The sequence below is a fragment of the Macrotis lagotis genome, chromosome X (assembly GCF_037893015.1).
Source record: "Macrotis lagotis isolate mMagLag1 chromosome X, bilby.v1.9.chrom.fasta, whole genome shotgun sequence".
Taxonomy (NCBI): Eukaryota; Metazoa; Chordata; class Mammalia; order Peramelemorphia; family Peramelidae; genus Macrotis; species Macrotis lagotis.
This window is the reverse complement of record NC_133666.1, coordinates 161,328,130-161,344,207: the sequence shown is the minus strand read 5'-3', so window position 1 is coordinate 161,344,207 and position 16,078 is coordinate 161,328,130.

Below are 16,078 nucleotides of genomic sequence, written 5' to 3'. Positions count from 1 at the left end.
GAAGGGGTCTGCTGAAAACAAGGGGACTCCATGGGAAAAATGAGGCTCTTCTCAAGTCTTCCAAAGCAGCTGAATTGATGGACTGTCACACTGGAACTCCATATACACCATATCCGCCATACACACAATAAACTCTTCCACTGCTATTCTCAAATTAGTCCCAAGGCCTCACCTGACTTCCCCTGTGCTGGGTTTCTGGTCTCTGCCCACAGCTTGCCCATGCTCCCCTCTGAAAGACCTTGCTGCGTGATGTTCTCCTTGTTTCTTTTCTAGGTTCTGTGGTTCCAAAACCTGTTAAAAGGCTTGGTTAATGTTAGTTCTGAGGGTAAAGCCAGGAGAGCTTAAAACAGTGCCTGACTTCTCTTTGCCATCTTGGTCAGAAGTCTTGTATGTTCTTCACCAAGCTGGTGACTTGATTTTCATGAGTTTCCCACATCACTCTAATTTCTCTTCCCAGTTTTTCTACTACTTTCCTTACTTGATTTTCAAATTATTTTGAACTCTTTCAAAGCCCAAGATCAATTCATGTTTTTTTAGAGGGAAGCTTTAAGTTCAGAAGCTTTGACTGTTATGTTCTGAGTGTGTAGTTTGATCCTCTATAAGAACAAAGTAATTGTCTATGGTCAATTTTTTTCATCAGCTGTTTGCTCATTTCTTCAACTCTTTTTTAATGTGGGGTTCTACTTCCAGAGTTGAGGAACCACTGTCCCAAGTTTTTAAGGGTTTTTTTGGTAGCTATTTCCAGAGACACTACCCCTCCCCCACCCTCCCCAGGTAAGGCCTGAAAGTGTTCAGTTCCTCTGTTGTGCTTCTGCTCCTTTTCCTGAAACTCAGACTTCAGACTGTGACCCAAGTCTGAGTATGGATGAAGCAACAGAGACCTACTTCCAGTATGCAAAAGAGGCCTATGAAACATCCTTGGACCCTATTACAAATCTATGGACTGAGCATTTTGGAAGTAGCTTCCAGGTGTCTCCCTTCCAGAGGGGCTCCCTAGGTCTGCTCCTGGTCTTGTAGGGCTAGGTCTGCACTTATGCTTGTGCTGGACTCGGCTATTCTCTCACTCTGGTGTGGCAGAGTTTTCCTGCTAACCTTCCCAATTGCCCTTGGCATTCTCTGGGATCAGAAGTCTGGAAATGCCACAGCTGTTATGGACTCAGGTGAGTCCAGGGCCCCATGAACCCTGCAGTCTGTTCCTGGATGACTGGAGCCAGTTCTCCCCAGTGCAACTGGAACTGCCCTGTGGATCCTTTCTAACACTGGTGTAATAGATCCTTCTTGAGCCTCTTCCAAATTATCTGGCGCTGGAAAATCATTTCACTCAATATTTCTGTAGGTTCTGTCACTCCTGAATTTGATTAGAGTAATTTTTTAAAAAATTAATTTTTTTTATTTATTAAGTAAATGGGATTACTTGACTTGCCCAAAGTCACACAGCTAAGTAATTAATAAATGTCTGAGACTTGTTATGAACTCAGGTCCTCCTGATTCCAGTGCCAGTGCTTTATCCACTGCATCACCTAACTGCCCCCATAGAGTCATTATTTCAAGAATTTATAGTGGTCTGGAGGAGCGACCCAGGGAGACCCTGCCTTCATTCCATCATTTTGGTTCCACCCCTGAAAAACAGGTATTCTTAAGGGAAGTTAGTATATGACTTCAAATTCTCCTGTGATGACTTTATTAATCTTTATGTTGGTCCTGAAGATTCTAGGATAGTTTCTAATTGTCCCCTCCAGGATAATGCTCTAATGTCTCCATGGAAAAACTGTATTCAGTGTTAAAATGTGAATTCCTGTATTTCAATTAGAAATATAATTTGAAGGAAGTGCAAATGCACTTGATCATGTACAAAGAGCTTTTTTAATTATTTCATTAGAACTTCACATTAAGTGAAGATAGGTAGTGAAATATGTCTTTATAAATGAAGAAACTGGAGTTCAAACAGTTGAAATAACTTTCATATGTCTACTTAATAGCAGAACTACTCCTGGAAACTATATTTTCTGACCTCAAGACCAGCATTTTAAAATGAATAGATGCCTTTCAATTGTTGGTACTACAGGTTTTGTTTCCTTTACTAAACTGGAATATGTTGCTAAGAATTTTAGCCCCAGCAAGGCTGCTTTTATTGACATAAAGTCAATCATGTACAAACATTTCATAATAACTAGAAAGAGCTGCACAGCTTTGTATACATCTGGCAGTCACTGATATTTGTGTTTTCAGTTTTGTGGGAACACAATAAGAGATTTTGCCTTTTGACTCCAACAGATTTGTGCAAGCACAGCCTAGAAACCCACACCAAATTCTATTTTTAAAGATGTTGGAAACCAGAACCAAACAATAGTACTGTCTATTATATTACAGTTATAAGATTTCCTCAGTGAAAAATTGTACAAGTGATAGCTGTAGTAAATGTATAGGTATTGAATATACAGGTGTGTTCATTGATTTTTCACATGTGTCTGACTGATTAGATTTGAGGTTTTCTTGACAAATATACAGGAGTGTTTTACCATTTACTTGTCCACCTCATTATATAGATGATGAAACTGAAGCAAACAGGTTAAGTTATTTGGCCAGGGTTGCACAGCTAATAAATGTCTGAGGTCAGATGTGAACTCATGACGAGGAGTCTTCCTAATTTTAGGCTCAGCACTCTATCTACTGTGCCACCTAGATGCCCATTCATATCCACCTCGATATGAACTTGCTTGTCATTGACTAGGGAGAATAATATGAACAAAACTGAACCAGGAGATGTGAATAGGCAGATAAACTGGCAGAAGGAATACTGTACCTGATTTGAAGTTAGGAATAGTAAAATTCAAATCTGATCTCAGATACTTATCAGCTGTGTGATACTTAGCAAGTCATTTACCCCTGATTACCTCAGTTTCCTTATCTGTGAAATGAGCTAGATAAGGAAATGGCAAATCACTCAGGTATTGTTGTCAAGAAAACCTTAAATGGGGTCACAGAAAATTGGATATGACTGGAATGACTAAACAGCAACAAAGATGTGTACAGAGAATCTTTTATTCAACTTTATCTGAACTAATATCTGCACCGAACTAACATTTTCATGCTTCATCTTATAATAAGACAAAGATCATGAATACTATGAAAGTGCATTTTCTGGGACAATTTCCAAGAATTTATAAACCTTTGAGTATAGCTTTAGCAGTAAAATCAAATCTGTTGTTTAAGGATGGGTATGGTTAAAAGAACTGCTACCACTTTACCCTGCATATAACATTAATAGTTGCATTTTGTCTCCTTTACTAGAATGTGAACTCTTTGAGTTTAGAGACAGTTTTAAGCTTTGTTTGTATGTCCAATACATTTCACAGATGTGATACACAGAGCTTGCTATACTGAAATAAGGAAATGTCTAGAAGACTCGGCATTTTTAATCACTTAATATTATATTATTTTTTTCCAAATTCATGTAAAGACAGTTTCCTAATTTCATTTTTATAAAATTTTGAGTTCCAAATTTTTCTTCCTCCACTTCATCCCCTCTCCAAAACAGCAAGCAATCTATTATAATTTATATTTGTAGAATCATATTAAACATATTTCACATTAGTCATACTGTGAAAAAGACAGAATAAAAAAGTGTGAGGAAGACAAAATTAAAACAAAAAAGTGAAAATAATATATTTTGTGATTTGCACACAGACTCCAGTTTTTTTCATGAATATGGGAAACATTTTCCTCCATGAGTCTTTTGGTATGTTCTTGAATCAGAGTAGTGCTGATCATTGCACAATGTTGTTATTACTGTGTACAATGTTTTCCCAGTTCTACTAACTTTACTCAACATGTACATCTTTCCAAGTTTTGATTAAACATACCTGCTCATCATTTATAACAGAATAGTCTTATAAGCATTTATTATACAACTTGTTCAGCCATTTCCCAATTGATGGACATCCCAACAATTTCAAAATTCTTTGCCACCACAAAAAGGAACTGCTATAAATATTTTTGGACATGTGTGTCCTTTTCCAAATATCAAGATATTTTGTGATACAGGTTTAATAGTGATTGCTGTTGTCAGTCCTTTATTCTTGAAGATGACCATGGCATCAGGGAGGTTATGCCATGACATACAAGTCAATTGATTTAGATGAAGCAGGACTGTGCAAAGTCACCAGTCTAACTTTCCTCTCTGCAGCTATCTGGTTACAGTGGCAGATATGGATGAGGAGGACAGGAGATGACCCTGGATGCAGTTGGAGACCATAGTACTTTTAAGCTAAACACTTTTGGAGATCTCAGTTTGACTTGGGCAAAGACCATTCAGTGATTAAAGGTGATAAGAAAGAAATTGGGCAAAGATGATCTCTTTAACCTAGTTAAAAAAATCAACCTGGGAGGGGAAGACCTTCAGGCTTTCTGGCCAAAAATAAAAAAAACAAAACAAAACAAAACAAAACAATTGCTATCTACATACACTCTGAGCCAATTGGAACCCAAACAATGACCTAGGAGGGTGGTGGTATTGGTGGATCAAAGAATATGTGAAGTTTTCTAGTACTTTGGGAATAATTCTAAATTTCCAGAATGGTTGGGTCAGTTCACAACACCATCACCAATGAATTCATGTCCCAATTTTCCCATATCTACTCCAATATGCATTATTTTCCTTTTCTCTCATATTAACCAACTTGATAGGTGTGAGGTGTTATCTCAGAGATATTTTTATTTGCATTTTTCTAATCAATAATGATTTAGAGCATTCTTTAAGATGCCTATATGTAGAGGGCCAGCCACAGGGAGTGATATTCACATATACTTGGTGAAGTTTTCCATCAAAAAGATGTGTGGATTATTGCTCATTGTATGGATCCATTGGCTCACCAGTGAACCCTGACCTGAGATAATCTGTGGCTCCAGGATGGTTGTAAAAGATTTCTTTGATAGAGAAGCATGCATATATCTAAGACCAAATATTGCATATTCATCCAGGAACTTGTAAAATTGGGTCTCCTTTAACCAGTCATTCCTGAGATAAGTTTTTGCTATAAAAATTCTGAGTTTCCAAAATTAAAGTTTGTAGATTTTCACTTCCCAACCTCTTGGGTTTGGATATGTTTGTCTACCGACCTGACTCTCGGAAATTCATGAACAGACCCACACCAGAGCTATTCCTGGCGATAGCTGGTGCCTGAACAGGGAATGATGGATGGATGCACTGACAGATGGACAGATGGACAGATGGACAGCTGGACCTGGAGGGGAATCAATCTTGAAAGGAAAGATAAAGTCCGGACACCTGTGGGTCAAAAGAGAGCTCATAAAAGGGACAGCAGGCAATTAAGGTAAATAATTTTTCATCAGGTCTAAAGCAGAGAGTATTGAAATGGGACAGGGACAGTCCAAGGATAGAGGACATTATTTGAAAGTGCTAAAGCATATAGTTAAAGAAAGAGGCTTGTTAATAACAACAAAACAAGTGGAATTCAGTGAATGTGTACAAAAATATTGTCCTTGGTTTCTAGAAGGTGTATTGAGTATTGCAAAATGGGAAACTGGGAAAACAGATAAGTGACCATTTTAAACAGGAAGGTCAGGAGGCATTTCCTATAGGAGTCATCTTTGGGGAATATTTTAAAAATCTTCCTGACTCCACCTGGAGATGTTCCTTTGGCTCAGAGTATATTAAAAGTTGATGTAGATGTTCAAGTTATTCAGCAGGAAGATAAGAGTAAAAAAACATTGGTGGCTTTTACCTCCAATGCCAGCTCTAGACCCGGCCTGCCTCCAGGTGGAAGGAGGGGTGTGGAGGCCAAGGTGGCAGGGCCCTACCTTCTGAGGAGAATCCTCCTCCTGGCTCACACTTTAGGAACTTGTACCTGAGAGTCTCCGGGATGCCTGGCCCCACCCCCTCAGGCTGCTGCTGCGGCTGCTGCTCCTGGTCTTCAGGTGATGGTGGCTCCCCAGCCAGATCCACCTCCTAACTCTAATAATCTACCTTTTGCTCCTTTATGATCTAAGGAAGAAAATGTTACCAAATATAGGTGGCATATGAATAGTGTTCAAATAGATGCTCGGAAAGCAATAGATAAGGGAGAGAAGATTCCATGGTTCATGAGACATGAGAGAGTCATTGTTCTCTTTTCCCAAGTTTGAGAAACCTGATCCAAGGATTCCCTGGGATTGTTTTGAGAGAATACAATAATTTAGATTTTAAAACATTTAGAGAATTGAAATCAGCAGCAAGCACGTATTATAAATCCAGTCCATATGTTATGAACATAATAGAAATTTTAGGTAGACAAATATTAGCCCCAGAAGATTGGACCATGATAGCAAAAACTGCTCTTACACCAGGAGATTACTTAATATGGAAAACTGAAGTTTTTGAGAATTATACTAGTCAGGCTAAAAGAAATGAAGCAGCAGGGTTAAGAATAACATTTGAAATGCTCTCTAGCTGGTCCATGGGCAGGAGTAAATAATCACATTGGGTATAGTTCACAGGCACATGAATAGGCATGGCTAAAATTGCCTGAAAAAGGAGGCAATGGGTGTGAGAGATCAGACAGCTTGTTTGCTCATGGCTGGCTTATCTAGATCTTGAAGTTAATTGAGAGAGAAATTAAGAAAAAGCAGTAGATAAAAGAGAGAGAGAATTGTTTCATGAAGACTTGATAAAATGAAATGTTAAAATGTTAAAATGCTGTTTAATTTCAAAAAGACAAGGTAATCAGTTTCATTTTAAAATACGTAATTTGATTATTACAAAAAATAATGGGATGATGGAGGTTTACCCTCAGAAAAGATTTAGGATTGTAGAAGTTATTTGGTTTACTCTAAGCTGATAGGGGACAGGGAATATTCCAACTAGGCTGAGGGATTTTTGAATGGCTATTTGCCTTCTCAAAGGTTATAGTGATTTATAGTTAAAATCAAGAAGTATTAGATATCAAAACCATTGAATGAAAAAATGTATTGTGAAAAATGGAAGGTTCTCTGCATTTTTCTTTTGGTTTCTTGGAAGATTTTTCACCTTTGGTGATGTTATCCTGTTGTTTTTTGTCTTTGTGTAATGTTTAAATGGATGCTCCTACTGTGAGAGTAGAGTGGGATTTCCCCAGTTTTGGTGGGCCTCTCTGATTCTAAATGCTCTGACTCCATTTATGTGTCTATATGTGCTTGCTTTAAAATACAGGCAGAGAGAAGCTCTCAGCTCTCTATCAGGCGTGCTGTTCTCTGTGTTCTGATTGACCAATCTTTCCATTCTCTCTTTTCAAAATTAGATCTTCTTTTTTCCCAAAACTCATGATTGGCTCCAATAAAAGATTTTCCTGAGAATCATGTTTTTGGAAGAGAAGGAGTTATATTATTTTCTCTTATTTTCTAGTGTCTCTTTTCTGGTCTGATAATGATTTGGCAAATTACTGCTCTTAATTACTATGATAAATATATATGATTTGGGGGGTGAGCAAGGAATGATAAACAGTAAAGATAAATAATTAGTGCATACTACCTTGATATCACAAAATGTGAAGAATCTCCAATTCCCAGAACATCATTTTGTCAGTGAGGATAGAAAGCTCTTTTAAGTTAGAGCATTGAGAAGTTAGAATAGCAATGATACATATAAGAAGCATTTGCAAACTTTTATATCTTGAAAAGGAAAATAATTTAAGGTAATTTTGAATATGAGTTTGGAATTCATAGGAATATTAAGAGAACTTTAAAAAAATCATGTAAACATAAAAAGGGATTTTAGAAACATTTGGTCTCAAGAAATTTTTATTTTATTACAGAATTTTAGGGAGTAAAGGCAATATACATTATTTTGAAATGTGGTATGTATTATTAGTAAACTTTGTATAAGAACAGATTCAGACAACTTTTTGAAATTTTAATATTATATTACAGTAACAAACAATGGATGAATGGAAGTATCATCCATCACGTAAAGATTGGTTATAAGAAAACTGGAGAATACCTTGCCAACAAAGTTATATTTCTCAAGGTCTTTTGGCTCAGAGATTGTGACAACTGTGCTCTTCTACCTACTGCTTCTTAAAGGAATATTTATATGTAAGATCAAAGTAACTTATTTAATATCTGTTATTTAAGAGGAAATTATATATGTATCCTGTAACCCAGGCATTGGTAAAAGTTTTAAACTGAATTTTTGAAATTATATGTATATATATATATATATATATATATATATATATATATATAACTAAAGTCATAGATAATCTTGTTTTCTCTTTGAAAATAGAAGTGTATTTGAAGAAGAGGAAAATAAGCTTATAAAACAAATATTTGGAAGAAATTTATGTGTAACAGATTTTTAGTTATAAGGTTAACTTTAAGAGAATAAGATGTTAGCATGGAAACATGTTTCATGTAAGTTAAGAATTTAGGTTTCATGTAGGTTAAGAATGTTTAATTTTAAAAAAGCAAAAATGGTAACCTTAGAAGGTTGTATAAGAAATTGGGAATTTATAACTTAACTGCAATTATTTCTAATAATGCTGAATAAATGTGAGAGGCTTTGAAAATGATTAGGAGATTGAAAATTATGTAACCCATAGTTAGGTAATGTACTTATGAGCAGGATGTTGAAAAGTTATATGATATAGTTTAATCAGTGTAAGCTATTTTACTGTAATGATGTCAAAGCCTGGAGTTAATGATTGATTGCTTTGTAGAGGTAATAAGGGAAAATATCTAAAGTTATAACACTCTAGGTTTCCTGAAATTTTTAAACAATGTGATAGACTTTATTCTAGACCTGTAGGTCCAAGCATAAATACAATTAAAATGATTATTTTAATCAAAACAAAAGTATCAATTATATGCCAAATTAATGGTATTAAAAGAACAGTCACAAACACTTAACATTTTTACAGATACTAATTATAGTTATCATGTGGTCAGATACATAGAAACAGCTTTTATTAAGCATGACACTGATGAAAAAGTATATGAAATGTTTAAAGAGTTACAAGAAGTTATAAGAGATAGATACAATCCTTTTTGAATATATAGACATTCCCACACTGAATTGCAGGGGGCCCATATATGAAGGCAATCATAGGACTGATCAATTAACCCTTCTACTTCTTATAAGCTTAGTAGAAGGGCAAGCTGGGCAGTGTCACAAAAAATTTCACTAGAATGCCTCTTTATTAAGGAAAGAATTTAAAATCACCAGAAAGCAAGGAGTATAGTAATATCCTGTCAACAATAAATTCCATATTTACCTACCCCCTACAAATTATTCTAAGAATTCTAGAGGCCAAATTCCTAATGAATTGTGGCAGATGGATTATATATTTTTTGGAAAAATGAAATTCATTTATGATACTGTAAATACATTTGATTTATGTGCAATGGCAACAGCACATAGTTCAGAGGCTACACAAGGTGTGATTTATCATTTATGCCATTGTTTTTCTATTGTAGGGATACCAAATCTACAAAAATAGACAATGGCCCTGGATATACTTCTAGGACATTTAAACAATTCTGCCTATATTACAATATAAAACATATTACAGGAATTCCCTATAACCCCACTGGTCTAAATTTAGTAGAAAGAAAACATAAAGATCTAAAGAGATTGCTGGAAGTGCAAAAGAAGGGGGCCTATATAGGGACAAAGAGGAAACAAGGAAGGAGAGTAAATCTCACCTTATATATCATGAATTTTTTGACATTGAATGATAAACAATTAACACCTGCAGAAAGATTTTTTAAAGAATATGCAACAGGAAGAGAAGGGAATGATTATGTGGAAGGATCCTAAGGCATCAACAATGAAAATGACTGGATCCATTATTAACCTGGGGTCTAGGGTATGCTTCTGTTTTGTCCACAGTTGGAGAAATTGTCTGAAAGGGACATTAGACTGTGCAGACCAGATGAATCAAGTAATAAAGAAAATTTATAATTTACACTTAAGAAATCAAAAAGGAAAAGATGAGAGGAGAACATATCATGGACTTGTAGGACAATTTATGATGTTTACATTACTCAAGAACAATTTTGGGACTGTAAAAGGAATTGAATATTGGACTTCTGTTCAAAACCCTCCATGGATCACCACTCTACAATGAAAAGAAAGTATGGTTGAAACTGTATTAATTGGGGAAGCTGCAGATTATTAGGGATATAACAAAGTTCCTGCTGGAGATATCAAAGAAGAAGCTGAGAAGAAAATTTAGGCATAAGTTTTCTGGTTTAAGTACTGTGACACCTACATGTTTTTGTAAAACATGTATTGTTGCACCATGTGTCAAATTAAGTAAAATTAAACATTCAACTCATTCAAATATTTATAACATGGGAACATTTAGGACCTTAGAAATATCAGGAATTCCATTTGTAGAAAGTATTGAAAGACAAAAGATAATTCCTACAGAATCTCCTTGTTTAAATTTACATGCTTGGAATTTCAAAAATGAATGTTTTCCACCTTGGGTTGCCTGTCATACCTCAAATAGAAGAACTTATGATCATTCTATTTTGCTACTAGTCACGAATTCTCCTGGTAGAGTTGTTCCATGGGGTATTCCAGGCTAATTAAACCAATTATTTAACCAGAAACAGGGTTGACTAATTCAGAGATATGGAAGGCTATGGCAGCTATAGATGAACTAAGGTATATATACAGTGGAATAAGATGTTGGACAAAATATCTTATGCAGAAAAGAAATTGTCTGTGACTGCATGCACAGGACCAGATATTGCCTTCATGATAAGATCTTTCAAAGATGTCAATATTGTCAGAGAAAAAAAGGTGGATATAATGTTAACTGTTACAATTGCAGTATTAGAGTAAGTATAAATAAGGAAGTGGAGGATGATGATGTTGTTTTTGTGTTAAGAAAACTAAAATTTGCTATAACACCCACCAAGATAGAAGGCTGGTATATGCCTCCTGCTGATGAGTTCTTAGAAAAAGCATTAAAGAGAATTAGGAAGAAGAGATGTGTTAGTTGCATTATGTATAGTAGCAGCCATTATAGTAGATTCTTTGGTGATTATTTTTGTACAAGTAGGGAATAAAGAAAAAATTGGAAGCTAAATATATTCTAGAATTATCAGAAGATGCTCAGGAGAGAATTACTGAAGACCTTTATCATTTGATTAAAGCATTACTAACCTCTGTAATGAACAATTGCAATGTGGTTATAAATTTTCTGCTATTTGTTACTCCTTTAAAATATAACACTTCACTTATTCCAAGGGATAATATAAAGGTTATTTGAATGGAATATGGTGTAATGATTCTAAAACTATGGATATGAATCAATTGCATACAATTGTTAATGATATTGCATTGGCACCTAGAATGGAAATGGAATCAAGTATTGACAATTTGTTTAACTTTGTTAATAGATTTCACTCTTTTCATTTTATGAACCTATTAGTGAGCATGCGTCCAGGTATCTATGCATTATTGTTGATACTGTGTATTATACTCATTTGTATTAAATGCCTTTTTTCACTGGGAGAAAACATAGATGTCTTAACACACCTCCCAAAGCTTCACCATACCTAAGAAGGGAGAATCTGTAGAGGGGCCAGCCCCAGGGAGTGATATTCACATATACTTGGTGATTTTTGCCATCAAAGAGATGTGTGGATTATTGCTCATTGTATAGATCCATTATCTCACCAGTGAAACCTGACCTGACATAATCTGTGCCTCCAGGATGGTTGTAAAAGGTTTCTTTGATAGAGAAGCATGCATATTTCTAAGAACAAATATTGTAAATTTACCCATGAACTTGTAAACCTGGGTATCCTTTAACCAGTCATTCCTGAGATATGTTTTTGCTATAAAAGTCTGAGTTTCTAAAAATAAAGTTGGTAGATTTTCACTTCCCAACCTTTCATGTTTGGATATAGTTGTCTACCGACCTGACTCTTGGAAATTCATGTCCAGACCGACACCAGAGGTATTGCAGGTGATACCTTTACATAACCTTGATCTCTACCTGAAAACTACCTGTTCATATCCTTTGACCACTTATCAACTGGTGAATGACTTGCATCCTTTATACTTGACTCACCTAAAGAAAATAAGATTAAAACAGGAAAATATCAGTTGCCCATGGGTAAGCTTACCTAATAATAAAATGTTCATATGTTCATGTATATAAATATTTATACATTTTATATATATATATATATATATATATAAATGATACCTTTATCATGGATACTGACTTGTAAAAACTGTTTCACAATGTTATGCTTTTCTTCTAATCTTTGTTGCATTGGTTTTGTTTATGCAAAAGATTTTCAAATTAATAAAATCAAAACTATACATCTTTCATTTAATAATGTTCTCTATTTCATGCTTGGTAATAGATTCATTCCTTCTCCAAGGATTTGACAGATAAATTATTCCTTGCTCTCTTAATTGACTTATGGCAATAACCTTTATGTCTAAATAAGGCACCATTTCAACGTAATCTTGGTACATGATGTGATATATTGTTCTTTGCCTAGTTTTTGCCATAATATTTTCCATTTTCCCCCAAACAATCCTTGTCAAATAGTGAATTCTTATCCCAGAAACTGGAGGCTTTGAGTTTATCAAACAGAGGATTATTACAGACATTTACTACTGTCCAAGCTATCTCTTATCCAGTATCAAATAGTTCCGACAATTGTCAATTTATAATATAATTTCAAATCTGATATGGGTACCCGAATTTAAATTGCACTTTTTTTATCAGTTCCCTTGATATTTTGATATTTTCTTCTTCCAGATAAATTTCATTATTATTTTTCTAACTCTATCAAGTAACTTTGTGGTAATTTATTATCATTATAATCATCATCATCATCATCATTATTATTATTATGATTATTATTATTATCTCATCATCATAATTATTATTATCTTGACTTACTCATGAGCAATTGATATTTTTCCAGTTGTTTAGATTTAATTTTGTGTGAAAACAGTTTTGTAATTATGTTCATATAGTTTCTGGGTTTTCTGGCTTTCAGACATCCAATATTTTATATTGTTTACAGTTATTTTAAATGGAATCTCCAATTCTATCTCTTGCTTCTGGACTTTACTGGTAATATATAAATATACTGATGAGTTAGGTAGATTTGTTTTCTTAACTGCAACATTTGTACTGTTAATTATTTAAGTAGTTTTTTAGTTGATTTTCTAGGGTTCTCTAAGAATACCATTATATCATCTGCAAGTAGTAAGAATTTTGTTTCCTTAATTTCTTATTCTTCTTTTATGGCTAAAGGGAAGATTTGTAATACAATATTGAATAATGGTGATAAAATAAGTATCCTTGTTTCACCCATAAGCTTATTGGGAAATCTTCTAGCTTACTTCCATTACATATAATGTATACTGAGGGTTTTAGATTGATACTACTTTTCATTTTAAGGAAAACTTCATTTATTCCTCTGTTCTCTACTTTTTAAAAATAGGAATGGGTGTTGTATTTTGTTAAAATCATTTTCTGTATATAATTTGTAAATATGATTTATTTCAGTATTGTTATAGATGTGTTGATAATTTGCACAATATAATGTATTTCTGGTATGAATGCCACAGGCCATAATGTACTACCATGGTAAGAAAATGCTGAAGTATCTTTGGTAATACTTTACTTAAAATTTTTGAGTTAATATTCATTATAGAAAGTGGTTTAGAATTTTCTGTTTAGGCTTTTCCTGCTTTAGGTATCATCACTATTTTTGTGGAATAAAACAAATCTATCAGGACTTCTTCTTTGCCTATTATTCCACAAATTTACATAGTATTGGAATTAATTGTTCTTTAAACATTTGGTATAATTCACTTTTAAATCCATCTGTTTCTGACGATTTTATTTGTAGAGGAGTTCATTGATAACTTGTTCAATTTCTTTTTTCCTAAAATGTAATTATTTAAGTATTCTATTTCCTCTTCTGTTGATCTGGCAATTTATCTTTTCTTAAATATTCACTCTTTTCATTTATATTGCCAGATTTCTTTTTATACTGTTGGTCATATAGAGGTGATTATTGCTTTAATTTCCTCTTCATTGTTAGTGAATTCACTTTTTTTTCATTTTGACACTGGTAATTTGGTTTTCTTATTATTATTAAAAAATTTGGGGGGGCGGCTAGGTGGTGTAGTGGATAAAGCACTGGCCCTGGAGTCAGGAGTACCTGGATTCAAATCTGGTCTCAGACACTTAATAATTACCTAGCTCTGTGGCCTTGGGCAAGCCACTTAACCCCATTTTCCTTGCAAAAAATCTTTAAAAAATTATTTATTTATTTTTGAATTTTACAATTCCCCCTAATCTTGCTTTCCTCCACCCCCCACCCCACAAAAGGCAGTTTGTTAACCTTTACATTTTTTCCATGCTATACATTGGTCTAAATTGAATATATTGAGAGAGAGAAATCATATCCTTAAGGGAAAAAATAAAATATGAGATCAAAATTGCATAAAAAGATAACAGTTATTTTTAATTAAAGGAAATAGTGTTTGGTAATTGTTCAAACTCCACAATTCTTTCTCTGGATACAGATGGTATTCTCCATCACAGATACCCCCAAATTGTCCCTGATTGTTGCCCTTATGAAATGAGAATCCATTAAGATTGATCATCAACCCTGTGTTGTTACTATGGTGTATAGTTTATGGAAAGCATCAGTTCATGCAAATCCCTCCAGGGTTCATTGAATTCCCATCCCCCCTGGTTTTGAATAGAACAATAGTGTTCAATGACATACATATACCAGTTTGTTCAGCCATTCCCCAATTGATGGGCTTTCACTAAATTTCTAGTTCTTTGCCACCACAAATAAAGCTGCTATGAATATGAACATGATTGTACAAGAAATGTTTTTCCCCTATTTCATGATCTCTTCAGGGTAAAGAACCAGTAGTTTTATTGCTGGATCAAACAGTATATACATTTTTATCGCCCTTTGGACATAATCACAAATTGCCCTACAGAAATGGTGAATGAGTTCACAGCTCCACCGACAATGCATTAGTGTGGAAGATTTCCCATGTCCTTTCCATCATTGATCATTTTCCTTTAAGGTCATATTGGCCAGTTTGATAGGTGTGAGGTGGTACCTCAGAGATGATTTAATTTGCATTTCTCTAAGAAGTAATGGTTTAGAGCAATTTTTCATATAACTATGGACTGCTTTGATTTCCTCCTCTGTAAATTGTCTATGCATATCCTTTGACCATTTGCCAACTGGGGAATGGTCGGGTTTTTTTTGATAAATTTGGCTCAATTCTCACTATATTTTATAAATGAGTCCTTTGTCAGAATTAGTTGTAAAAATTGCTTCCCAATTTATAACATTTCTTTTGTTGTTGGTTATAGTGGCTTTGTGTGCAAAAGCTTTTTAATTTAATATAATAAAAATTGTCTAGTTTGTTTTTAATGAGGTTCTCTGCCTCTTCCTTGGTCATAAACTCCTTCCCTATCTATAGATCTGACAGGTAAACTATTTCTTGATCTCCTAATTTGTTAATAATATTGTTGTTTTTGTCTAAATCCTGAGTCCATTTTGATCTTATCTTGTATAGAGTGTGAGGTGTTGGTCCAAATCAAGGTTCTGCTATACTAACTTACAATTTTTCCAACAGTTTTTATCGAAGAGAGAATTTTTATTCAAAAAGCTGGACTCTTTGGCTTTATCAACAGCAGATTACTATAATCATGTCCTGCTATTGCACCTAGTCTACCCCTACTGATCCCCCATTCTATTTCTTAGCCAATACCAGACAATTTTGATGACTGATGCTTTATAATATAATTTTAGATCTGGTAGGACTAAGCCTCTTTCTTTTACATTTTTAACATTAAATCCCTGGAAATGATTGACTTTTTATTTATCAATATTAATCTACTTAGAATTTTTTCTAACTCATTAAAGTAAATTTTTGGAATTTTGATTTGTAGGGCACTAAATATGTAGTTTAATTTTGGTAGAATTGTCATTTTCATTATATTAGCTTGGCCTATCCATGAGCAGTTGATATTTGCCCAGTTTTTAAACCTGATTATATTTGTGAAAGAAGTGTTTT